The sequence below is a fragment of the Leucoraja erinacea genome, chromosome 7 (assembly GCF_028641065.1).
Source record: "Leucoraja erinacea ecotype New England chromosome 7, Leri_hhj_1, whole genome shotgun sequence".
NCBI lineage: Eukaryota > Metazoa > Chordata > Chondrichthyes > Rajiformes > Rajidae > Leucoraja > Leucoraja erinaceus.
Window position 1 is genome coordinate 58,749,439 of NC_073383.1, and position 25,030 is coordinate 58,774,468.

The window sequence follows — 25,030 nt, forward strand, 5'->3', positions numbered from 1 at the left end:
CATTGATAGAAAACTCTATGATGTACTTCAGCAAAAAACAAAATTCCTTTGAGTACAGAGCAGTCTGAAGCTGAAACTGGATTCAGTTTTGCTGCAGATGAGTACTCTTGGCTCGCTGTCATAAAGGTTTGCTTCAGAAATGAATACAATGTTGCAGTAAAGAATGAGAGCCAATGAGTATAAGATTACAGACAAAAGACCCATCTTTCTTTCCATACGGATGTAAAAAGATTCCATATCCGTAATCAAAGAGTTCTTCCTGGTGTGCTGATCAAAGGATCACTCTGATCCACAAACAGATTCAAACAGGCTGGTTTATCAGATTTAGATTCAGTTTGGTCTACTTGCCATTCATTGTCATATACACCAGGATGCAATGACATTTCATGTTCAACTGAAGTTCACAGTATTAAAAGATATACATATATTAATGATAAATATCACGTTAAATTTGAAATCGTGAAAAACAACAGAATGGTGGAAAATTGTGAAAGATTTAAGGAGTGCAAACAATATTAATGCACAATAAAGGAATAACCAAATTTTGTAGCGTAAAAAGGACCACACATCCCAAAATGGGGAGTCAAAAGAGGTGATTGGTTTAGGAGTCTGACAAGAGTGGGGAAGAAGCTGTTCTTATGTTTGAATCGCTAATGTTTCTTGGTCCTGTATCTTCTACAAGAAAGTATAAGATAGAATAGGGAATGACAAGGGGGTAGGCATCCTTGACAATACTTTCACGCTTCTTGATGCAACCCACCATGAAGATGGACTGGATGGAGAGAAGTGTTGAGTGTCTGATGGACTGGGCAGGATTCATCACTCTCTGTAGGATCATGTGGTCCAGAATGCAACAATTGCCATACCAAGCTAAGATGTATCCTGCAAGAATAAAAAGGCCTTTTATAGAGCAACCATAGAAGTTTGGGAGAATCCACGTGGATATGTTGAATTTTCTGATGTGCTTACTTGATCACTGCATCAAAGTGAAGGGACCAATTTAGGTTGCTGATGATATGGATGTCTAGGTACTTGATTGTTGTTGACCATTTCTATAGCAGCACCATTGATGAGGTCATGGCTGTGTTCTCCGCCTCACTTCCTTAGGTCTAAAACTAAAATTTTCATTTTACTAATTGGATTATTAAGAAACCACCTCCATGTGGCTCGGCCCCTCGATGTTCCGGGACATATAAAAGTCCGCTACCATGAGGTCCAGTGTCGATTCTGGGAGAACGCTTCAGACTGCATGACCTTCTGGAGTGTCTCTGTTTGAGCGAGGCCTAGATGTCTTGATCAGGCAGATACGAGGATCGAACCCGCGGTGGGATAGGTACAGCAGTTGAACTGTATAATTGCGCTTTGTTAAAATAAAGATTAGTTGTTCAAGTGCTTGATTCAGTGTTTTTGACTTAAACTAGACTGGGGGGAAGCTTAGAATGAGCAATTTACAGATCCTGACTATGGGTGCGGTCTGTACAGAGTTTGCACATTCTCCCTGTGGTCGCTTGGTTTTTTTTTGTGTGGTCCGGATTCCTCCCACATTCCAAAGGCATGCAGGCTTGTAGTTTAATTGGCTTCTGTAAACTATCACCAGTGTATAGGATCGAACTAGTGTACTGGTGATCGTTGGTTGGGGCAACTCGGTGGGCTTCCAACAATGGCTCCTATTTGTAAATAGAACGTACACACCCTGTAGAGAATTAATGATATTGTGGACCTATTTGAAAATGCAGGTCTGTGAAGTCTATGAATCAGTATATTGAGTTTACCCTACTGCAACAATATTAAATAATATCGTTCAACTGTGCTATGATGCAAGGTCAATGATTCATGGGCCCAGTTGTGAGCTGATTTCATTCCATAGAAATTGATGCTCAGGTCATCTGCATGATGACTGGGTGCCTGCAATCTGTGAGAGAACAATAGGCTTGACGAAATAGAGCCTGATGTGAATTATTGAAGGAGATAAGCAGGTCACCGAGGGCATCATTTCAAGACAGGAAGAAAAATTACATCCATCTGATTACATGAAAATTACACAAACTCGAGTCTGCACTTCATCCTACAGACTGCCAGGGGACCGATGCGAGAATCCTGTTTGTTGATTTTAGCTTTGCATTCAACACCATTGTGTCAAAGCTACTACACTCCAAACTTTCCAAGTTGACTGTGCCTGAACCCCTCTGTCGGTGGATCATCAACTTCCTGACAGACAGGAAGCAGCGTGTGAGGCTGGGAAAACACATCTTGGACCCGCAAATGCTCAGCATAAGAGCTCCGCAAGGCTCCGCGCTCTCTCCTCTCCTCTCTCTACACCAACGACTGCACCTCCACAGACACCTCTGTCAAGCTTCTCAAGTTTGCGGACAACACAACCCTGATTGGACTGATCCAGGATGGGGAGGAATCTGCCTACAGACAGGAAGTGTCACACCTGGCGTTCTTGTACCGTCGCAACAACCTACGGCTCAATGCTCTTAAGACTGTGGAATTGATTGTAGACATTAGGAGAGCTCCTCCTCCCCTCACCCCACTCACCATCAACAAAACCACAGTAACAACTGTGGAGTCCTGGGAACCATCATCTCCAAGGACCTTAATTGGGGGGCTACCATCCACTCCACAGTCAAAAAGGCTGTACTTCCTACGGCAGCTGAGGAAGCACAATGTGCCACAGGCAATGATGGTCCAATTCTACACAGCCATCGTAGAGTCTGTTCTCACCTTCTCCATCATTGTCTGGTTTGGCTCAGCCAACATTCAACATTAATTACTTTCCAAGTTCAACGATGGCTTCAGATTAATGATGAATGAAGACAACAGGAAGATGTAAAACAAAAACAAAAAAATGCAGCACAAAATAAAGACTGGAACTAATTAAAGTGCTGGACAAACTGACAAAAGCAACTCAGCTTAGTTTTCATGAGAAACAATGTCCTGTGACTAATATCTGCTGAAGTGGATAAAACACCAAAATACAACACATCAAAACACAACCAAAAATGTAATTGACAGAACCAGTAATAGAGGCAGCCAACATCAAGATATGCAAATGCATTTCATGGTTATCAGCCTCAGTGGGTTTAAACCAAGATGAAAAACAACAATTCCTTCACTTTCATTTCTAAAATGATAAATTGTCCCATGCTATGATATCTCAGCAATTATTCTCTCAGCTTCTAAAGTTAAAGTGAAATTGGCTTGTATTTATTGTCACAATTCATGAGATTCAAGAATGTTCTATTGATTGAATTCCATCTGTAAGTCACTGCTTTCTTTTGACAGAAACTGTATATGGTGCTTCTGGCTGCGGCGGAGTCTTAAAATCTCGACCGATCGGCCTACACCATCTTAAAGCCGCGGTGAGGAGGAGCCAATCCTGGACTGACTCTGGACTCTGGTCCTGTCCATGGGGGGGGGGGGGGAAGTGGAGGAGGACTGGCCAAATTTTGTGCCTTCCACCATAGTGATGAATGCTGTGGTGGATGTTTGTGTTACAGTTTTATTGTGGTTGTGTGTTCTTTATTATTGTACCGCTGCTGACAACCCAAATTTCCACCGACCCTGGTTGTGTGGCAATAAATTATATCTATTATCTATCTATTATATAGTTGCAATTTTTATTCTGGATAGTATTTTGCAGTGGTTTTATTCAAGCTATCAGAAATCCATGTGCTGTTGATGCACATAGCCTGTGGAAAAACACTGGACATAGTGTCTCAGCTGCATGTCTAGGATCCCATTTGACAGCTTTGTATGTCGCTGATTATTATTATGTATAAGCCTTGAGCAAAAATAGGCATTTACTATAGGTACAAATAAATTTAGATAGTTTGGAGAAATCATCAAGGTATGTCTAGAATATGAAACAGAACCAAGACATAGAAAAATAATATAACTAGATTTACTCATGCCTGTAGCTCTTATCATTAATTCACTGTACTATTATATTAAAAGTTCACTCTAAAATAGAGACAATACAAATATATTTTTCATAAATACGAATAATTTAAACTTGTCACTCATGAGGTGTTGCTATTTGGGAGGTGAATGTAAGGGAAATGCACACAGTTGGCAGCAGGACCTTCAACATTGATTTACAGAGGGATTGTGGAGAACAAGCCCATTGCCGGAAAGTAGCAAACCAATGAGTTAGATTGGTATGGTAGGCTTGCCTTAATGGGTTGTGCCATTGACTTTAAGAGTCAGGAAATTACATTGCTGAAAAACTTTTGTTAGGCTGCATTTGGGGCATTGTGTGTAGTTCTGGTTATTTAATTACTAGAAGAATGTGGAGGTTTTTGAGCGTGTGAAGAAGCAGTTTACCAGGATACTGTGTAGGAAGGAACTGCAGATCCTGGTTTAAACTGAAGATAGACACAAAATGCTGCAGTAACTCAGCGGAACAGGCAGCATCTCTGAAGAGAAGGAATGGGTGACGTTTCGGGTCGAGACCCTTCAGACCCTTCTTCTAAAGAAGGGTCCCAACCTGAAATGTCACCCATTCCTTCTTTCCAGACATGCTGCCTGTCCCGCTCCAGCATTTTGTGTCTATTACCAGGATATTGCTTGGAATCAAAGGTATTTAATGTACAGAGTACACAAACTTGGATTGGTTTCCCTGGAGCATTGGAGGCTGAGGGGAGATCTTATAGACATTCATAACATTATGAGTATATTAAAAAAATATATATTTTTCCCATGGTGGAAATATCAAATAAACTGGTGATGTTGGTGGTGGGGAAAAGTGCAGAGCAAAATGAGCACAGCAGTAGAAGCAGGTGCTTACAATTTGGCACTGAAGAAGTTTTTAGATAGGCACATAAATATGCAAGCACTGGACCCACAAGATTTTATGAACAGTTTCTGCCCGGCAACCATCAGGCTCTTGAGCACTACACAATGTTAACCTCAGTAACTATGGTTTTTTGTTGACTGTGTCTTTAGCTGCACTATGGATTTCATTTGTTTGCACTATTATGGTTACCTAGTATTACAGTTATTAATGGGAAGGAAAGTTAATGGGCAGGAAAGTTCGAGAAGGGATAAGAGAGTATGATGACACGAAGCTGAGGGGCAGCGTTAGCTGTGAGGAGGATGCTAGGAGGCTGCAAGGTGACTTGGATAGGCTGGGTGAGTCGGCAAATGCATGGCAGATGCAGTATAATGTGGATAAATGTGAGGTTATCCACTTTGGTGGCAAAAACAGGAAAGTAGACTATTATCTGAATGGTGGCCGATTAGGAAAAGGGGAGCTGCAACGAGACCTGGGTGTCATGGTACACCAGGCATTGAAAGTAAGCATGCTGGTGCAGCAGGCAGTGAAGAAAGCGAATAGTATGTTAGCATTCATAGCAAAAGGATTTGAGTACAGGAGCAGGGAGGTACTACTGCAGTTGTACAGGGTCTTGGTGAGACCACACCTGGAGTATTGTGTACAGTTTTGGTCTCCATATCTGAGAAAAGACATTATTGCCATAGAGGGAGTGCAGAGAAGGTTCACCAGACTGATTCCTGGGATGTCAGGACATTCATATGAAGAAAGACTGGATAGACTCGACTTGTACTCGCTAGAATTTAGAAGATTGAGGGGGAATCTTATAGAAACTTACAAAATTCTTAAGGGGTTGGACAGGCTAGATGTAAGAAGATTGTTCCCGATGTTGGGGAAGTCCAGAACAAGGGGTCACAGTTTAAGGATAAGGGGTAAATCATTTAGGACCGAGGTGAGAAAAACATTTTTCACACAGAGAGTGGTGAATCTCTGGAATTCTCTGCCACAGAAGGTAGTTGAGACCAGTTCATTGTCTATATTTAAGAGGAAGTTAGATGTGGCCCTTGTGGCTAAAGGGACCAGGGGGTATGGAGAGGCACGTAGAGGATACTGAGTTGGATGATCAGCCTACTCCTGCACCTATTTTCTATGTTTCTATGTAAGGTCAGGGCCAATTGTGAGCGGTGTGAGAGTGGATGTGAATACCAAAGTCAAAGTGTAGTATATGAATGCGCAAAGTATTAGAAATAAAGTGGACGAGCTTGAGGTTCAGTTAGAAATAGTATCATGTTGTGGGAATTACAGAGACAGGGCTGCAAGAGGGCCAGGGCTGGGAACTGAAAATTTAAGGGTATACATCGTATTGAAAAGACAGACAGATGGGCAGACGGGGCGGGGTAGCTCTGTTGATGAGGAATTAAATTCAGTCCCTTGCAAGGAATGACGTTGAGACAGGAGATGTGGAGTCAGTCTGGATAGAACTAAGGAATTGTACGGGTAAAAAGACCCTTATGGGACTTATCTACAGGCCACCAAACAGTAGCCTGGATATAGGGTGCAAGTTGAATCAAGAGTTAAAATTGGCATGTCGTACCTATTTCGTTTTTTATGATTGACTCCAGCATCTTCCCCACCACTGATGTCAGGCTAACTGGTCTATAATCTCCTGTTTTCTCTCTCCTGCCTTTCTTAAAAAGTGGGATAACAGTAGCTACCCTCCAATCCACAGGAACTGATCCTGAATCTAAAGAACATTGGAAAATGAACACCAATGCATCCACAATTTCTAGAGCCACTTCCTTAAGTACCCTGGGATGCAGAACATCAGGCCCTGGGAATTTATCAGCCTTCAGCCCCATCAGTCTACCCAACACCATTTCCTGCCTAATGTGGATTTCCTTCAGTTACTCCATCACCCCAGATCCTCTGGCCACTAGCATATTAGGAAGATTGTTTGTGTCCTCCTTAGTGAAGACGGATCCAAAGTACCTGTTCAACTCATCTGCCATTTCCTTGTTCCCCATAATAAATTCACCTTTTTCAGTCTTCAAGGTTCCAACCTTGGTCTTTTACTCTAATTTTTACTCTACACACACCTATAGAAGCATTTACTACCCTCCTTTTTATTCTTGGCTAGTTTACCTTCGTACCTCATCTTTGCCTTTTTAGTTATTTTATGTTGCTCCTTAAACATTACCCAATCTTCTTGCTTCCCGCTCATCTTTGCTATGTTGTACTCCTCTTATATTTTTATACTGTCCCTGACTTCTATTGTCAGCCACCGTCGCCCCTTACTTCCCTTGCAATCTTTCTTCCTCTTTGGAATGAACAGATCCTGCATCTTCTGTATTATTCCCACAATTACCTGTCATTGTTGTTCCACTGCCATCCCTGCTCGGGTATCTTTCCAGTCAACTTTGGCCAGCTCCTCCCTCATGGCTCCATAGTCCCCTTTGATCAACTGTAACACCAACATTTCCGATTTACCCTTCTTCCTCTCAAATTGTAGATTAAAATTTATCATTTGGATTCAACAGTGGCTGAATGGGAGATGCCAGAGAGTAATGGTGGATGGTTGTTTGTCAGGTTGGAGGCCAGTGACGAGTGGGGTGCCACAGGGATCTGTGTTGGGTCCACTGTTGTTTGTCATGTACATCAATGATCTGGATGATGGTGTGGTAAATTGGATTAGTAAGTATGCAGATGATACTAAGATAGGTGGGGTTGCGGGTAATGAAGTAGAGTTTCAAAGTCTACAGAGAGATTTATGCCAGTTGGAAGAGTGGGCTGAAAGATGGCAGATGGAGTTTAATGCTGATAAGTGTGAGGTGCTACATCTTGGCAGGACAAATCAAAATAGGACGTACATGGTAAATGGTAGGGAATTGAAGAATGTAGGTGAACAGAGGGATCTGGGAATAACTGTGCACAGTTCCCTGAAAGTGGAATCTCATGTAGATAGGGGTGGTAAAGAAAGCTTTTGGTGTGCTGGCCTTTATAAATCAGAGCATTGAGTATAGAAGTTGGGATGTAATGTTAAAATTGTACAAGGCATTGGTGAGGCCAATTCTGGAGTATGGTGTACAATTTTGGTCGCCTAATTATAGGAAGGATGTCAACAAAATAGAGAGAGTACAGAGGAGATTTACTAGAATGTTGCCTGGGTTTCAGCAACTAAGTTACAGAGAAAGGTTGAACAAGTTAGGGCTTTATTCTTTGGAGCGCAGAAGGTTAAGGGGGGACTTGATAGAGGTTTTTAAAATGATGAGAGGGATAGACAGAGTTGACGTGGAAAAGCTTTTCCCACTGAGAGTAGGGAAGATTCAAACAAGGGGACATGACATGAGAATTAAGGGACTGAAGTTTAGGGGTAACATGAGGGGGAACTTCTTTACTCAGAGAGTGGTAGCTGTGTGGAATGAGCTTCCAGTGAAGGTGGTGGAGGCAGGTTCGTTTTTATCATTTAAAAATAAATTGGATAGTTATATGGATGGGAAGGGAATGGAGGGTTATGGTCTGAGCGCAGGTATATGGGACTAGGGGAGATTATGTGTTCGGCACGGACTAGAAGGGTCGAGATGGCCTGTTTCCGTGCTGTAATTGTTATATGGTTATGTGGTTATATATTATGGTCATTACCTGCTAATGACTCCTTAACCTCAAGTTTCCTTGTCAAATTAGGGCTCATGGTATTGGGGGTAGAGAGTTGACATGGATAGAATATTGGTTGGCAGACAGGAAACAAAGAGTAGGGATTAACGGGTCCCTTTCAGAATGGCAGGCAGTGACTAGCGGGGTACCGCAAGGCTTCGTGCTGGGACCGCAGCTATTTACAATATACATCAAAGATTTGGATGAAGGGATTCAAAACAACATTAGCAAATTTGCAGAGGACGCAAAGCTGGGTGGTAGTGTGAACTGTGAGGAGGATGCTATGAGAATGCAGGGTGACTTGGACAGGTTGGGTGATTGGGCAGATGCATGGTAGATGCAGTTTAATGTAGATAAATGTGAGGTAATCCACTTTGGTAGCAAAAACAGGAAGGCAGATTACTATCTAAATGGTGTCAAGTTGGGAAAAGGGGAAGTACAACGGGATCTGGGGGTCCTTGTTCATCAGTCAATGAAAGTAAGCATGCAGGTACAGCAGGCAGTGAAGAAAGCGTATGACATGTTGGCCTTCTTAATAAGAGGAGTTGTGTATAGGAGCAAAGTGGTCCTTCTGCAGTTGTACAGGGCCCTAGTGAGACCATACCTGTAGTATTGTGTGCAGATTTGGTCCCCTAATTTGTGGAAGGACAGTCTTGCTATTGAGGGAGTGCAGTGTAAGTTCACAAGGTTAATTTCTGGGATGGCTGGACTATCATATGCTGAGATAATATAGTGGCTGGGCTTGTATGCTCTGGAATTTAGAAGGATGAGAAGGAATCTTGTTGAAACATATAGGATTATTAAGGGTTTGGACATGCTAGAGTCAGGAAACATGTTCCCAATGTTGGGGCAGTCAAGAACCAGGGGCCACACTTTATGAATAAGGGGTAAGGCATTTAGAACGGAGATGAGTAAACACTTTTTCACACAAAGAGTGGTGAATCTGTGGAATTCTCTACCTCAGAGGGGGTGGAGGCAGGTTCTCTGGATGCTTTCAAGAGAGAACTAGATAGGGCTCTTAAAAATAGCGGAGTCAGGGGATATGGGGAGAAGGCAGGAACGGGGTACTGATTGTGGATGATCAGCCATGATCACTTTGAATAGCGATGCTTCCTCGAAGGGGCGAATGGCCTATTCCTGCACCTATTGTCTATTGTATTGTATTTTTGTTATTATATTGTAGCGGCGCCTGCTGGCGCACGCAGGTATTGAACCCGACGTTCGGAAGCCACGGTCAAGTGACTCGGGAGGGGCTGCTGTTTTCGCCCGGTTTCGCTTTAGCGCCTCAGTTGTGTTACTGACCACCATTGTGGTTAGACATGTTTGCAGAGACCTGTATGCCAAGGAGCTATTGTGTTAATAAATCAGTTCGGCAAACTTGGTTGCCATCTTTGACAAGGGATCATGCAGGAGGACTACGTCCCCGCAGAATCGGCTGGCACGAGGCAGGGCTCACCGGGCTTCAAGCTACCTTCCTTTTGGCCAGATCAATCTCAGGTGTGGTTCGCCCACGTTGAGGCACAGTTCCATCTGCATCGAATAATTGCAGGATGACACAATGTACTTCCATGTGGTAGGAGCTCTGCCACAGGATTGTGCCTCCAGGTTGTTGCTGTATATTAGAGACCCACCGTTGATCGCAAAGTACGAAGGTTTGGAGGTCCTGCTGGATTTCATCGTAATGGTCAATTTCTTCCACCGATTCGTCCCGTCAGCAGCCACCATCATGCGGCCGTTGTTCCAATATCTGGCAGGCAAGCCTAAGGGCCTGGTTTAGTCCAAGGCGGCAGGGGTAGCTTTCAAGGGGGCTAAGACCGCACTGGCCAACCCTCGGGCATCGGCACTCACAGCTCTCACCGTGGACGCGTCGGACATCGCGGTGGGTGCTGTCCTCGGACACCATCCACAGCCTAGCTCACCCATTCATCCGCACCATCTCTGCCCTGGTTGCTTCCAAGTTCGTCTGGCATGGGTTACGAAAGCAGGTCGCGGCATGGGCACGCGCTTGTATCCCCTGTCAGACTTCCAAGGTGCGGAGGCATGTGCGCCCGCCCGTGCAGGATTTTGCTGTTCCAGACAGCAGGTTCCTGCACATCCATGTTGACCTGGTGGGTCCCTTGCCATGTTCGCGTGGGGCCACTCACTTACTAACCATCATGGATAGGTTCACCAGGTGGGCGGAGGCAATACCGTTAACTGATCCCTTTGCTGAGGCTTGTGCCCGCACTATTGTCTCCAATTAGATCGCTCGTTTTGGGGTCCCTTCAGATATTACTACCGATCGTGGGGCCCAGTTCACGTCCTCCCTGTGGTGTGGTATTGCGCAGCTGTATGGCGCGAAGTTGCACCCGACCACCACGTATCATCCAGAGTCAAACGGTTTAAACGGTTTAGTCAAGCGGTTTCACAGACACCTTAAGTCGGCGTTGAAGGCCCGGCTCACCAGCCCCGATTGGGTTGGCCAGTTGCCCTGGGTTCTCCTAGGCATCAGAACTACGCCAATGGAAGACCTCGACGTCTCCTCGGCCGAGCTGGTTTACGGCTCGATTTTGAGGGTACCTGGGGATTTTCTGCCCACCACCCGTGATCAGGAGGTCCCGGCTTCGGCGGTGCTAGCTGACCTTCATGAGCGGGCGCGCGCATTGATCCCGGTTCCCACTTCCCCATGGTGCATGTGCCTACTTTGGCTTATGTTTTCTACTATGCTTATACTATGGCTTATGTGCCTACTATGGCTTATGTTTTCCTTCGTAGGGATGTGGTCAGATGTGTTTGCCAAGACGTGTATGCCAAGGAGCTATTGTGTTAATAAATCAGTTTGGAAAACTTGGTTGTCGTCTTTGCATCCGCCAAAATATCATAAATGCATGTTGATGCAATTACAGGCCTGTTAAACTTGCAGCAATTAAGAATTTAATTGTTCTGTTGTTGGTTCAAATGACAATTATACACTCTTGGTGCTTGACTACTGATTCTTAATGCCAAATAAAACGTTTTGGTGAAAATGTCCATGGACAAAGAAGATTTAATGGAGTCAGTAATTCTAGTTATTTTGTTTCTCCTTCGAATTCTCAGCAGTTTTGTATGATTGAGTTTGTAAATGTCAAATTAACCAAAACCCAACTTAAAGTAAATAAGCAGGCAGGCACAAATTTTAATATGGTCTGAATTAGACTTCCTGGGTCATATACTGATGCTCCATGGCATGCACAGAGACACAATATGAGCTATTACATCAACATGATATTGATTGATTACATTTTCATTGCTCATTTCTTCGAGAGGGAGAAACACTTAATATGAAGGATAATTTAAAATTTTAGAATCAACGTTGACAAAACAACAACTTGATACATCATACATATCTTGAGATTGGTAAAGTGGAGGGAACATGTTAATCAGACTTTTTTGGTATCACTTAGTTAATCTAGATGCAGGATAGATAGTGTAGAGAAGGCCATCAAATAACTATAAACATGAAAGGAGATGCAACACTATCATCAATAATGCTTGCCGGTGATGTGCGAGAAGTGTGCAATGAGTGAGCAGCAAACCTTCTCACAATAATTGCCCTGCACATCAAATAGAGGTTAGAACATATTCTGCCTCATGGTTCAATGGAATTCAATGATTCAATTATACTTTAACGTCACATGTACCTAGGTACATTGAAATCCTTCATTTTTGCATACAACCCAGTAAAATCATACAGCAGACTTCACCTAGGCTGAATCCTGAGAAGATTACGGAGAGTCGGTTTTTCGTTTGGAAAGGAAAAGATACACAAATTAGTAAACACTGCCAGGTCCCTCATCGGCTCTGACTTCCTTCCAATCGAGGCGATTTATGCAGTCGTTTGCCTCAAAAAAGGCCGGTCAAAAGAACCCACACCATCCGCCACACACACTCACTCCCTGGGTAGAAAAGACTGAAGGAGCACAAAGAGTTATTACGTTTCTGGCACCGTCAGTTATAATTTCTCGCAGTGGCGAATCAGACCCGCTGCCACATGTGACCACAGGTGGCCCCCACCGGGTCCCTTTACATTTTTGTGGCCATCCTCGTTTTCAGCGGCCCTCCTTACTCTCACTTCTGAGGTCTGAGGTCCCCACCTGCTTTAAAAGGGCATCAATTATACCAGTGCCAAAGAAGAGCATGGTGACGTGCCTCAATGACTATCGACCAATGGCACTAACGCCGGTAGTGATGAAGTGCTTTGACTCAACGGATTTTTCAGTGAGGGTGGAAGTTGTTCAAATTGCCATCGCTGAAGACAAACAGAAATAATTTAAAGACATCAGCTTGATTAGCAAACTTTCATAGTGTGCAGAGTTAGCAAGTTGAAGTTTTAAACACACAGTTTGCAAGAAGTTTCAAAAGCTTTCCAACTTTTGCTATCAAATTGTCCTTGGCTGTGATATGTTAAGAGTTAAGCTGAGAGAGGAGAAATTATCACGGTGACACAGTGACGCAGGAATGTTGCTGCCTTACAGCGGCAGAGACCCGGGTTCGATCCTGATCACAGGTGCTATATGTACGGAGTTTGTATGCTCTCCCCATGACCGCATGGTGTTTTCCCCGGGTGCTCCAGTTTCCTCCACACTCCAAAGATGTATGGGTTTGTAGGTTAATTGGCTTTGGTAAAGATTTGGTAAAGAAACGGGCCTATTTCCACACTGTATCTCTAAATTAAACTAAATTAAACATGTTATCAGGTGCTTCTTTATTGATGCAAATGTTGAGACCATTTGACTTGACAAACTTGTTTTCTCAATACGAAAATTTGTCTCACGCTTCAGAGAACTTGCTGATCGTGATCTACAAATTATCAGGTGAATTAAAAGCAAACAAAGCTTTATCTGCAGGGGGCAGGTCCCAGACAGTGAGTTACATGGCATATCTTTTGCTTTGAAATATGTGAGCCTTCAATCCTTGATTCAATTAGTATGCCGGATTGCTGATTTTGAAAAGCAGACTGTTTAGACAATAGCATTTTGTAAAAGATCGCACACAATTATTTAGGGAGTTGTTTGGCACAAAAGGAACTAATGAGATGTGAGAAAATAACTTTACCAAATTGCATGCAAGGGAAAATAAACAGATAAATAGTTTTCATAAACTTCACTAATAGCTTACTTTAATGGTGTGTTGTGTGGGATTTGTTGAAAATTAGTACATTAATCATTTTACTGTTTTTAAGATGTCATTGCAGAATGCTAATGACATGATTTTATAAATTATGTACAAAGTACCCCATACACAGGGGGATATTTATGCATTTAGACTACATAGATATGTGGAGCACTTTGATTAAATAACCAAGTAAATTGTGCACAGTGGTTTACAAAGTCAGGTTAATAATTTGTGGATACAGATTGCTTCTCATGTTACTGCTTAAATGGACTACAAAGAGTCACCCGAAAGTAAATTGTTAGAACGATATTCCACTTATTAATTAGGCAACAACTGACAGAGCTGTTTTGTATGGTTGCCTGTTTTGAAAATATGAATTAAAAGTTATTAATAGAAAAGAAGTGTTAAGGTTTTGCAATAAAGATGCAGTTTACAATGTAGATGTAGGAGTCCATAGTGATTTTACTTCGGAGTCACGTGAGTGACTACGTGAAGAAGGGCCGTCCGTCTGATTGCGCGTCATTACGTCTGAAAGCAATGCGCACAACGGACGGGAGCGGCACTGCGACCTCCCAGCCGTTGGGATTTAAAAAAGGCGGCAGGTAAGAAAAGTTGAACCACTTACCCTGCGCTTTCTGTTCGGGCTAAAGAAGTGATTTTTCTTTCAGAACCCCAAAAATGTCGAAGAGACGGTCCGCGGGGAAACCAGCTGCTGAAGACCGCAGCATTCTCGGTAGCGGACGACGCTCATTCTCGCCGACATTGCCGCCGGTGTTAGAACCGGCAGGAGCAGACGGTGCAGGAGATCAGCATCGTGGTGGTCCCGGCAGGACGTAAAGCCACCCATAAGTCTGCCAGACCCGTAGACTCGGATGAGTCCGGGGAAGATGGATACCCTCCCTCATCGGGAAGCGTCCGAGGCGACCCTCCCGCATGGAGCAGGTGGTGGAGAAGCTGCTCCACAATGATAAACTCAGGAGAAAGGAACATTATCAGCACGAGTCCCATTTGCAGACCGTGCCAGCAGCCTCATACTCTGAGCAGCAATATGTCTTCCCCATGGAAGGGGGAAGTACATAGGGGATTACCCGGACTCAGAGTTTGGATGCACAGGGGGGGGGGGGGGGGGGAGGGGGGGGGGGGGGACTGGAGGGGGGAAGTAGTACCCCTACAATCAACTACATTTGCAATCTCCACAGCACTGGGAGCACCCTTGGATGAAGACCTAGCAAGTAACATCAACTACTTGGCATCTCATCAACTCAAGGATCTTGTCATGGAAGAAACCCTAAACAGGTACCCCCACCATCAAACTGTGCTTCCCTCAAGGTACAAGCGGTGAACCGCATAATTTGGGGACAAATAGGTCCCATAATCAGGAACCAGGAACTGAAGTTCCAAAAAGTGTTAAACCTGCTGGGGTCAGGAATCACTTTGTTTGCAGGAGGTGTGGAAGGAGGCATCCTCACTGAGCGGGAGCAGGATACCATGGCACTCCTATGTAATGCCCGTTTCGAAATAAACTGCATACGGAAAGAGGCTATAAAACTGGCTATAAATTCGAAGTTCGCAGCACTTTGCAAAGCTAGCGACACCCAGCCCACAAACTACCTGTTTGGAGAAGACCTGTCTAGACCGGTACGGGACCTGGATGATGAGGCAAGAGGTCAGCCCACACCCAGGGGCCCATCCACGAGATTCCACCCCTACAGCTCTCGGCGTTTTACACCTAGAGAGCCAGGCACCGGAGGAAGATTCACCCCTGAGACAAGGTCTTTTTTAGAGGCAGGCCCCAGCAGGCCGACAGCGAGGATGAGGAGAGAGCAACCACCAGCTCTGCTCCCCAAAGCTCGCGGACGAAAGCCAGCACCACGACGCCAGTAACAACAGAGGTAAATCAAACCAGTTCCTCAGGGAACATACCAAACGAACCTCACTTACAGATGGGGGGAAGGTTGAAATACTTCTTAAAAGAATGGTGTTGGGTTACTAAGGATCCATTCATACTGCACAGTATGGAAGGATTCAAAATTGAGTTCAATTGAGTTAAATTTATCACCACCACCAACACATTCTAATACTCGCACATATGGCTTTTCACAAAAAAAGACAATGGATATACAAAAAGAAATTGAAATGCTATCTGACAATAATGTAATTGTGAGGTCATACACAGAACCTCACCAATTTATATCCAATATTTTTCCAAAAGAGAAAAAAGATGGAGGGATCCGTATTATTTTGGATCTTACGGAACTAAATACATATGTGCAATACAAACACTTTAAAATGGACAAATTTGGAACAGCAACTCAGTTGGTTTCCAAAAATGGCTATATGGCATGCATCGACCTAAAAGATACATACTATTCGGTGTCTATTCATAAAGAGTATAGGAGATATTTGAAGTTTACCTGGATGGGTCATTAATGGCAATACAAGGCTCTGCCAAATGGGTTGACATCAGCCCCTAGACTGTTTACCTAATTACTTAAACCAATTCTGGGGCTGCTAAGATCTCAAAATCACACAGTCATGGCATATTTGGATGACATTTTCATCTTTGGAGTTACCAAAGAATTGGCGGAAGCAACAGTCAAGGCAACCAAAACCCTGTTTGAAAAACTTGGGTTCCTAATCCATCCAGTAAAATCAAAATTAACTACTACCAAGGTAATTGATTATCTAGGATTTACTATCAACACAGTAACCAAGTTGGTGACTTTGCCAAAAGGCAAACAAAAAGACTTGAGGAAAGCCTGCAATTATCTGATAGAAAAACACAAACCAACTATCAGACAAACAGCAAGTGCTATTGACAAATTGGTAGCTGCCTTTCCTGCAGTACGCTACGGACCTTTGCATTACCAGCATTTACAGCGGGCAAAGGAACGCACATTGAAATTGCATGCAGGTCAGTTTGGCAAATCAATGCGGTTACCAGCTGAAGCCATTATTGAACTACAATAGTGGATGGCAAACATAAGACTCAGCTCAAGGGAAATCTTAATTGAGAGCCCATCAGTGTTTCACCAAACCAACGCAAGCGGGTTAGGATGGGGAGCCACTAACACAGCCAGGAGCTGTGGAGGCAGATGGAATGAGCAAGAGTCAACTATACCAACAATATGGAATCAATTACCTAGAATTGTTGGGGGCACAATATGGACCCAAGTCTCTCTGTAACAACATGCAACATGTGCATGTACAAATTCAGATTGATAACACTACTGCGGTAGCATATATCAATCACATGGGTGGTGTAAAATCTGTATCCTGTGACAGATTATCTAACCTCATTTGGCACTGGTGCATCGAGAGGGATATTTGGGTCATGGCAGTATATCTACCAGTAAGATATAACACGGTGGAAGATGCAAGGTCACGAATGTTTAATGACAACATAGAATGGATGTTGAATCGTACGGTATTCAATGAAATAACTATACGATTTGGCACTCCAGATTTGGATCTGTTTGCATCTAGATTAAACCATCAATTACCCAGACATGTGTCCTGGGAGCCAGACCCAGAAGCAGTCAGTGGATGCCTTTTCCCTAAACTGAGGAGGAATTTTTATTTATGCATTCCCACCATTCTGCCTCATAAACCGATGCTTGACTAAAATCAAGCAAGCCAAAGCCACAGGCATTTTAGTAGTACCAGATTGGCCTACACAAGCCTGGTTCCCAAAAATACTGGGGATCATAGTCCAGCCATTAATGGTTGTACCTAAGAGGAGAGATCTCCTAGTAAACCCAGTTTCAGGGAGCAGCCATCCACTTTCTGACCGGATTGATTTGTTGGTTTGCAGATTCTGAGGAGGCCATTTCAAGACATTGGATTATCCAAATGAATTGTGGATGTCATCACAAAGGCATGGAGGGACAGTACCAAAAAACAGTATGCCACTCGTATTAAGAAGTGGGAAGCTTTCTGCCATGCAAACGATATAGCATAAAACACAGTTCAGATAACGGATGTCTTAGAGTTCCTATCAACCCTGTACTATGACTATAAATTAAGTTATAGTGCAATCAACAGTGCCAGATGTGCACTATCCTCCTATTTGACACTGGAGGCAGGGCACGGGCCGGTAGGAATGCACCCCTTTGTAATAAAATTCATGAAGGGAATTTACAATTCGATACCCCCAAGGCCTAGGTCCACGGACACATGGGATGTGAGCATGGTACTGACCTTACTTTGTCAGTGGGGACAGCCAACGGCCTTATCTTTGTCTAAACTAACATTGAAAGTGGTAATGCTGATGGCGCTAATAACAACCCAAAGAGTCCAGACATTACAAAAACTACAACTGGACTACATGACCAGCAACACGAATAATATAACATTCGTTGTTAAGGACCTGATCAAACAGAGCAGACCAGAAATGCCAGGGATGAAGATCCAGTTCCTGGCATATTCAGAGGACCTACGATTGTGTGGGGTAACACGTTTACACCACTACCTGAGAGTCACGGAAAACCTCAGAGGCTCAGAACAATCGGTCCTCATCAGCCACAAGAAACCACACTGAAAGGTGTCGACACAAACTATCTCCAGATGGTTAAAGGAGGTAATGGTGGTAGCGGGAATAAATACTCATATCTTTAAATCTCACTCCACCAGGGCCGCATCTATGTCGGCAGCAAGAACGATGGACATGCCCCTTGATGGCATCCTAGCAGCTGCAGGATGGGTGAACGTAAGAACGTTCCAGCGGTTTTATAATAAACCCATAATCGGACCAGGGGTATTTGCTCGTGCCATCTTAAGTTCTGTTACCTAGCTTTCCCACAGGTTTGGAGGGGAAGCAAATAAAACATTTATTTTTTCCTTTATTTTAAAGCATCAGTGTCATTACTAACTATGTTATGTCTGAATGCTTTAACAATAATCTCATCCATGGTCAATCCATTCAGTGAATGACGCTTGGATTCGTAGCCGGCGTAAAATCACAGAGCTTTGAAATCTTCACGTAGTCACTCACGTGACTCCAAAGAAAAATAGTAAGATTAAACGAGAACTTACCAGTTTGAAGTTTAATCTTGATTTTATGAGGAGTTACGATGAGCGATTACGTGCCCACCGCTCCCACCCTCATATTATCAAGGTCACATGGAAGTTCTAGTTTTTTTCACAATCTTACTATTCTCAGGTCTTCTTAGTTATCTGTAATTTAACACCGCTGCTTTGAAGATTGACGCGCACGCAGACGGACGGCCCTTCTTCACGTAATCGCTCATCGTAACTCCTCATAAAATCAAGATCAAACTTCAAACTGGTAAGGTCTCGTTTAATCTTACTATTACTCAATGCCAGCAGTAACAATATAAAAAAACATAGAACAGTGCCATACAGGACCAGGCATTCGGACCACAATGTCTATTTTGAACATTTAAAATAATGCCATCTGCTTGCACTGTGTCCATATCCCCCAAAATGAATGAGCCCTTATTTAGAATCACTAAGCACTAATTTTAGAGCTCGTGATTTCAGTCAAAATAGACAATAGACAATAGGTGCAGGAGTAGGCCATTTGTCCCTTTGAGCCAGCACCGCCATTCAATGTGATCATGGCGGAATCTAAACAATAAATATATACATGATCACAAATAACTGACATTATAAAATGCTATTTTATCACGAAGTGTTATTTGTTCTATTTGGTGAGTATCCTGAAAGGTGTATCCTGATGTTTAATATTTTACTATACAGGTGCACAACCTTTTATCCGAAAGCCTTGGGACCAGACACTTTTCGTAATTCAGAATTTTTCGGCTTTCGGAATGGAAGATTTTTAGCGTAGATTTTAACGGCTGGCTCAGTGGTAGAGTGCTCGGCTCGTATCCGCAAGGTCGCGAGTTTGTGCCTCGATCCCGGCAGTTACTCGATCGCGAGTTTGAGTCTTCAATGTAGTTTTTTCTTGCAGAATAGGAGAGAATAGGGAGGGTTAGGCTGGGATCATTCTCTGCGAGATGATCTTAGTGCGGGAGACAAATGTAGGAGAGGTGTACTGACTGTGTGGGCAGAACTTTGGAAGTGATTGCCCACCATTCTCAAAAGCCGCTGTGTCTCCATGTCCCTCCAACTCCAGAGGAATCCGCTCCCCGATGGGCCGCTACGGCGACAAGTGGCAGTTCGCCCACAGCCCGAGCTGCGCCCCCTCATCCGCGACCCGGGTTCCTCTGGAGTTGGAGCGGGGCTGGGCTAGAGTTGTTGCTGGCTGTGAGTCTCTGGGATCTCCGTGCTTGCAATGGGCCTGGGGGTCGGTGTCCCGATGAGGGGGCGCAGCTCGGGCTGTGGGCGAACTGCCACTTGTCGCTGTAGCGGCGCATCGGGGAGCGGCTTCTGGTGGTCCTGACGTCTCTCAGCTCCTGTCCAGGGGGATGGCAGGAGATGTCAGGACCAACAGGAACCCACTCCCCGATGCGCCGCTACAGCGACAAGTGGCAGTTCGCCCACAGCCCGAGCTGCGCCCCCTCATCCGCAACCCGGGTTCCTCTGGAGTTGGAGCGGGGCTGGGCTAGAGTTGCTGCTGGCTGTGAGTCTATGGGATCTCCGTGCTTGCAGTCGGTGTCCCGTTGGTCCTGACGTCTCCGGTCACCCCCCTGGAATGGAGCTGAGACTGGGAACTGTACCACCCTTGCCCCCTCCCTGCAACTGCAAACAACCCCACAGTTCCCAGTCTCAGCTCCTGTACAGGGGGGTGGCCGGAGACGTCACAGCCCGAGCCATCAGCTTCTGTCCCTACGGGGACAGCGGAGAGCGTGTTCCTCTGGAATTGGAACGGGGCTGGGCTGCTGCTGACTGTGGGTCTCTGGGTTCTCCGTGCTTGCAGTGGGCCTGGGGGTCAGTGTCCCGTTGGTCCTGACGTCTTCGGTGACTGGCACTGGCTCCAACGTGAAGACAGTGCAAAGCCCCCGCGCCGGTGCAATGCGCGGGGAGCTGGAGAGGGGAGGGAAGGGGTCACACACATGGCCGGGAAGCAGAGGGGTGTAGGTGGGGTGAAACTGAAGGGAGCGACAATTTGCTGCTGCCTGCCCGCTGAGTTAAAAAGTTCCCACGCAAGACTCACGATACACTGTGTATCGTGAGTCTACCGTGGGAACTTTTTAACTCAGCGGGCAGGCAGCAGCAGATTGTCAATTATTAACCCTCCCACGCAATATACCCTCACCTTCTCTTTTATGAATGGGGATTTAGTTCCCTTTTCTTCGAGGATCGACCGGAGGTTCCACTGTCACCTCTGCGGGCCGCCCTCGGTGAACGTTTTCAAGGACCTTTCTTCAAGGACTGAAAAAATGTCCGCTATTCGGAGGTTTTCGTTATTTGGATCTTCGGATAAAAGGTTGTGCACCTGTATTGACTAACTCTTAATAAAATACTTGCAATTATGTATATTTTGGTGATTAAATTATTTAGATTGAAATTCGCAAGCAGTGGAATGCAACAAGTTTTTACATTGAAAAATCATTGAGAAACATCTTTTTGGTTTTAGAGTCTTTATTTAACAAAATATTTTCCATGAACTCAACCCTTTTGTAAGTTGAGGAATAGCTGTGCATCATCAAATCTCCTTTCAACCTTCTTTGAACCAAGAACAACCCCTGCAACATCTCCACTCTAATCATTCCTGTTGTAATTCCTCATCCACTTGCAAAAGCCTTTCCTGAATAATATTTTGGTTATTTAGATTCTTCCTGGAGTGTACTGCAAAGATCCAAATGTAATATCTCACTTCCGTTTGAACCAGCATTTTGTAACGATTTAACATAACATCCCTGCTTATGTACTCTATGCCTCTCTTTATGAAGCCAGAATTCAATTCTATCTATGAAGTCATAAATAGCTGAGCTTAATGTCAACAAGATTTAGTTTCATCTTCCAGGTTGAGCCTCTGCTTCCCCTGTTAATGACCTATAAATTCTCACCTATCCTCAGGTGACAGTAAGATAGCTAGCTATTTGCATTTTGACAACCTAACTGTGTTGAAAGACAGATGGAATATTGTTTTTATCAATGTTGGGAAATTCATTAAAATATCCATCAATAAAATAGTGATAGAAATCTGGACATACGCATCCACAAATACATTTGATGATATTTTAAAAAGTCACACCATTCATGAAAGCTGGTGAGCTAGAAAGTGGTTATTCAACAAAAAGCAAAATTATTTTAATATGAAGAGGATGTTATCCTTGTGGATTAAGCAAATTCATTTTAGGAAAATTATAACCAGCAGAGAAAGGGTTCTCTCATCCTGTTGCTCTACAATGTTTGACCCCAGGGGGCGCCGCACAATGCCTGCCTCGCTAACTGTCTGTCTTAATCTTTTTGATTCTTTGTTTTTAGTTTGTTTGTAAAATGTATATTTTAGCTTATCTTTAGTTTTTGTATTTGTGAGAGGTGGTGGGGGTGTGGGGTGTGGGGGAAACTTTTTTTATCTCTTTCCTCAACGGAGATGCAACTTTTTCCCTATGGTATCTCCGTCTGCACTGCGACCTAACATTGTGGAGTTGGCAGCCTCTTGTTTGGGATTTCTAGAGCTCACAAAACGCGGCGCCTGCGGACTTTAATATCCTTTTGCTAGGGGTTGGCCTTTGGCGCTCCAACCTGCGGGAGCTGCGGACGTTAACATCTTGAAGCTTGGGGTCCCTGGCTAGCGACCGATTTCGGGGACTCCAAGCCACAGGAGCTTAGACCGCCCCGACATGGGAGCGGGAGAAAAGAAGATAAGACTTTATTGCCTTCCATCACAGTGGGGAATGTGGACGAGCTGCCGTGGTGGATGTTTATGTCAATTTTTTATGTAGTTGTGTGTCTTGTTGCTCTTTTGGTATGACTGTATGTCAAACTGTATGATTATGATTATGATTATTATGATGTTAAAGGATCCATAGACAATAGACAATAGACAATAGGTGCTGGCCCTTTGAGCCAGCATCGCCATTCACTGTGATCATGGCTGCTCATCCAGAATCAGTACCCCGTTCCTGCCTTCTCCCCATATCCCCTGGCTCAGCTATCTTTAAGAGCCATATCTAGCTCTCTATTGAAAGTATTCAGAGAACGAGCCTCCACCGCCCTCCGAGGCAGTAAATTCCACAGACTCACAAGTGTTTCCTCATCTCCGTTCTAAATGGCTTACCCCTTATTCTTAAACTGTGGCCTCTGGTTCTGGACTCCCGCAACACCGGGAACATGTTTCTTGCCTCTAGCTGTTATGTTTGTTGTATGCCCTGTTGTGGCTAGCACAATGAATGCACGTCCGACACCAGTGCCATCTCGTAAGAAGCGTTTATTTCCAACACTAACAGAAACTTCTAGAATGTCACTTGACCTTTACATTACATCTCCCCCTTGAGCAATGTTTTTACTCTTTTGTTTCCTGCACAACAACCCAGCTCCGCTGGGCTCCTTGAAGTTGTCGAACATGGCGGCGGTCATTTTCGGCACGCGGGCGCGGGTGAGAGTGCGGGGCAGTACGGTAGGAAGGTGGCCGTGGTGTCCATTAGACCCTCTGGGAGAGGCCGTCTATGGAGACCTGCGATTCCTCAATCAATCGCGGGGAATCGTGACACCTTTTCCTCGCTTGTGATCCTGATCCCACCTGGCGTTCTCTAGCCATCACGGGGGGGCGACCCAGCCTGATCGTCTGCCACGTGGGTGGGTGGGCTTCCCCTCGCTGAAGCCACGATCGGCCGGCCCTCCGCTGCTTTCGAGTCTTGCTCTTCTTCTTTATCGTATTTTTCGGCCTCCAGTCGCTCATTCTTCTTCTTCTTGCATGGAGAGTGGTCCCGGTGGCTTGAGTCCATCTATCTTTATTCTGACACCATGTTATGTTTGTTGTATGACCCTGTTGTGGCTAGCACAATGAATGCACGTCCAACACAAACACCATCTTGTAAGCAGCCTTTATTTCAAACACTAACAGAAACTTCTAGAAGGTCACTTGACCTCAGTCATGAGGCACTGGCACATTCACCAGCTTGCACTCCTGACCTCAAGGGGTGCTGGCATTTACATTAGACTAGCGTGTCCAAACCCTTAATAATCTTATATGTTTCAGTAAGAATCCCTCTCATCCTTCTAAATTCCAGAGTATATAAGCCCAGCCGCTCCATTATCTCAGCATATGACAGTCCCGCCATCCCGGGAATTAACCCTGTAAACTGACACTGCACTCCCTCAATAGCAAGAATTTGAACAGCTCTTATTAAAAATAAATGTTCTAATACATTTCATACTTTCTTACAAATGTTTCTCTTAATTCCACTGATATAATCAGAACCCATGCAGTAGAGTCTGTTTTAAGAGGAACACCACCCAAAATATCACTGGCATCAATATTTTGCAGGCGACTCTCAGACTCTTTCGCACTCTCTTCCCGAAGGTGGTGCCACATAATCTTAACTCTACCTCATTCTATTCCTCCATTATTGTGCTTTATTTTTTCTTCATGATGCACTATTATCTTTGCACTGATCTGCTGCCTTGCATTTGTCATTATATTTATAGTTGCACCTATTGTTTTTATTATTTACTCTATGTGCTTCAGGCAAACTAGGTGTACACAATATTAAATTTATCCGGATCATGAAATTATCTGTTCAAAATGTTATCAAACACTTTGTGTAGAACACAAAGTGCTGGAGTAACTCAGCAGGGCAGCCAGCCTCTGTGGAAGGAATGAATAGGTAGTGTTACAGGTGGAGATCTTTCTTCTTCGGAAGAAGGCTTCTAAAGGAGGTTTCCAATCCCAAAATGAATCAAAATTCCTTCTACAGTTGCTGCCTAACCCGATGAATTACTCCAGCACTTTGTGCTTTACGCAAGATTCCAGCATCTGCAGTTAGTCTGTTATGACACCATATTGCCTTCTTTCTGTTGCTTCCAGTCTTTTCACCAAAGTATGCTGCAATACATTCAATTTATTTTCCTCAGAATCACATTATTTCTTGAGACCAAGAAAATTATTCAACGTCTCATTTAATTCTAAGTCAGAAAATAATGTACAGTGTTTGACTGGACAGTAAATTGTTTTAGGAGGCAGAATTGAGGATGAGTCTGTGGTAACAATGTAATTCATTTAGAAGGAACTGTTCATAACTGAAAAGTTTGTCTTTCAGCCAGTACAGAGAATTAAAGTTGTAAATGAAGTATCATTTATCTATAAAATATGTCATCCCTTACATGCTTCTCTTTTAATTACTTGTCTCCATCGGCTTTAGTAATGAAGCATAAACCATCATGCAGCTCCAACAGGAGGCCAAGAATGAAATACAGATATCATTCTAAGGCCAATGGTATTTTTAGCATTTAGTACTATACTAAGGTGGAATCCTGAATCTTTGTTTTTGTTTAGTTCATTATCTACAGTATAAAAGTGAAAATGAATGTTTATGAGCCATTCACCTAGTTTACCTGATGGTCAAATGTTAACATCTGCAAATTCTCTGACTT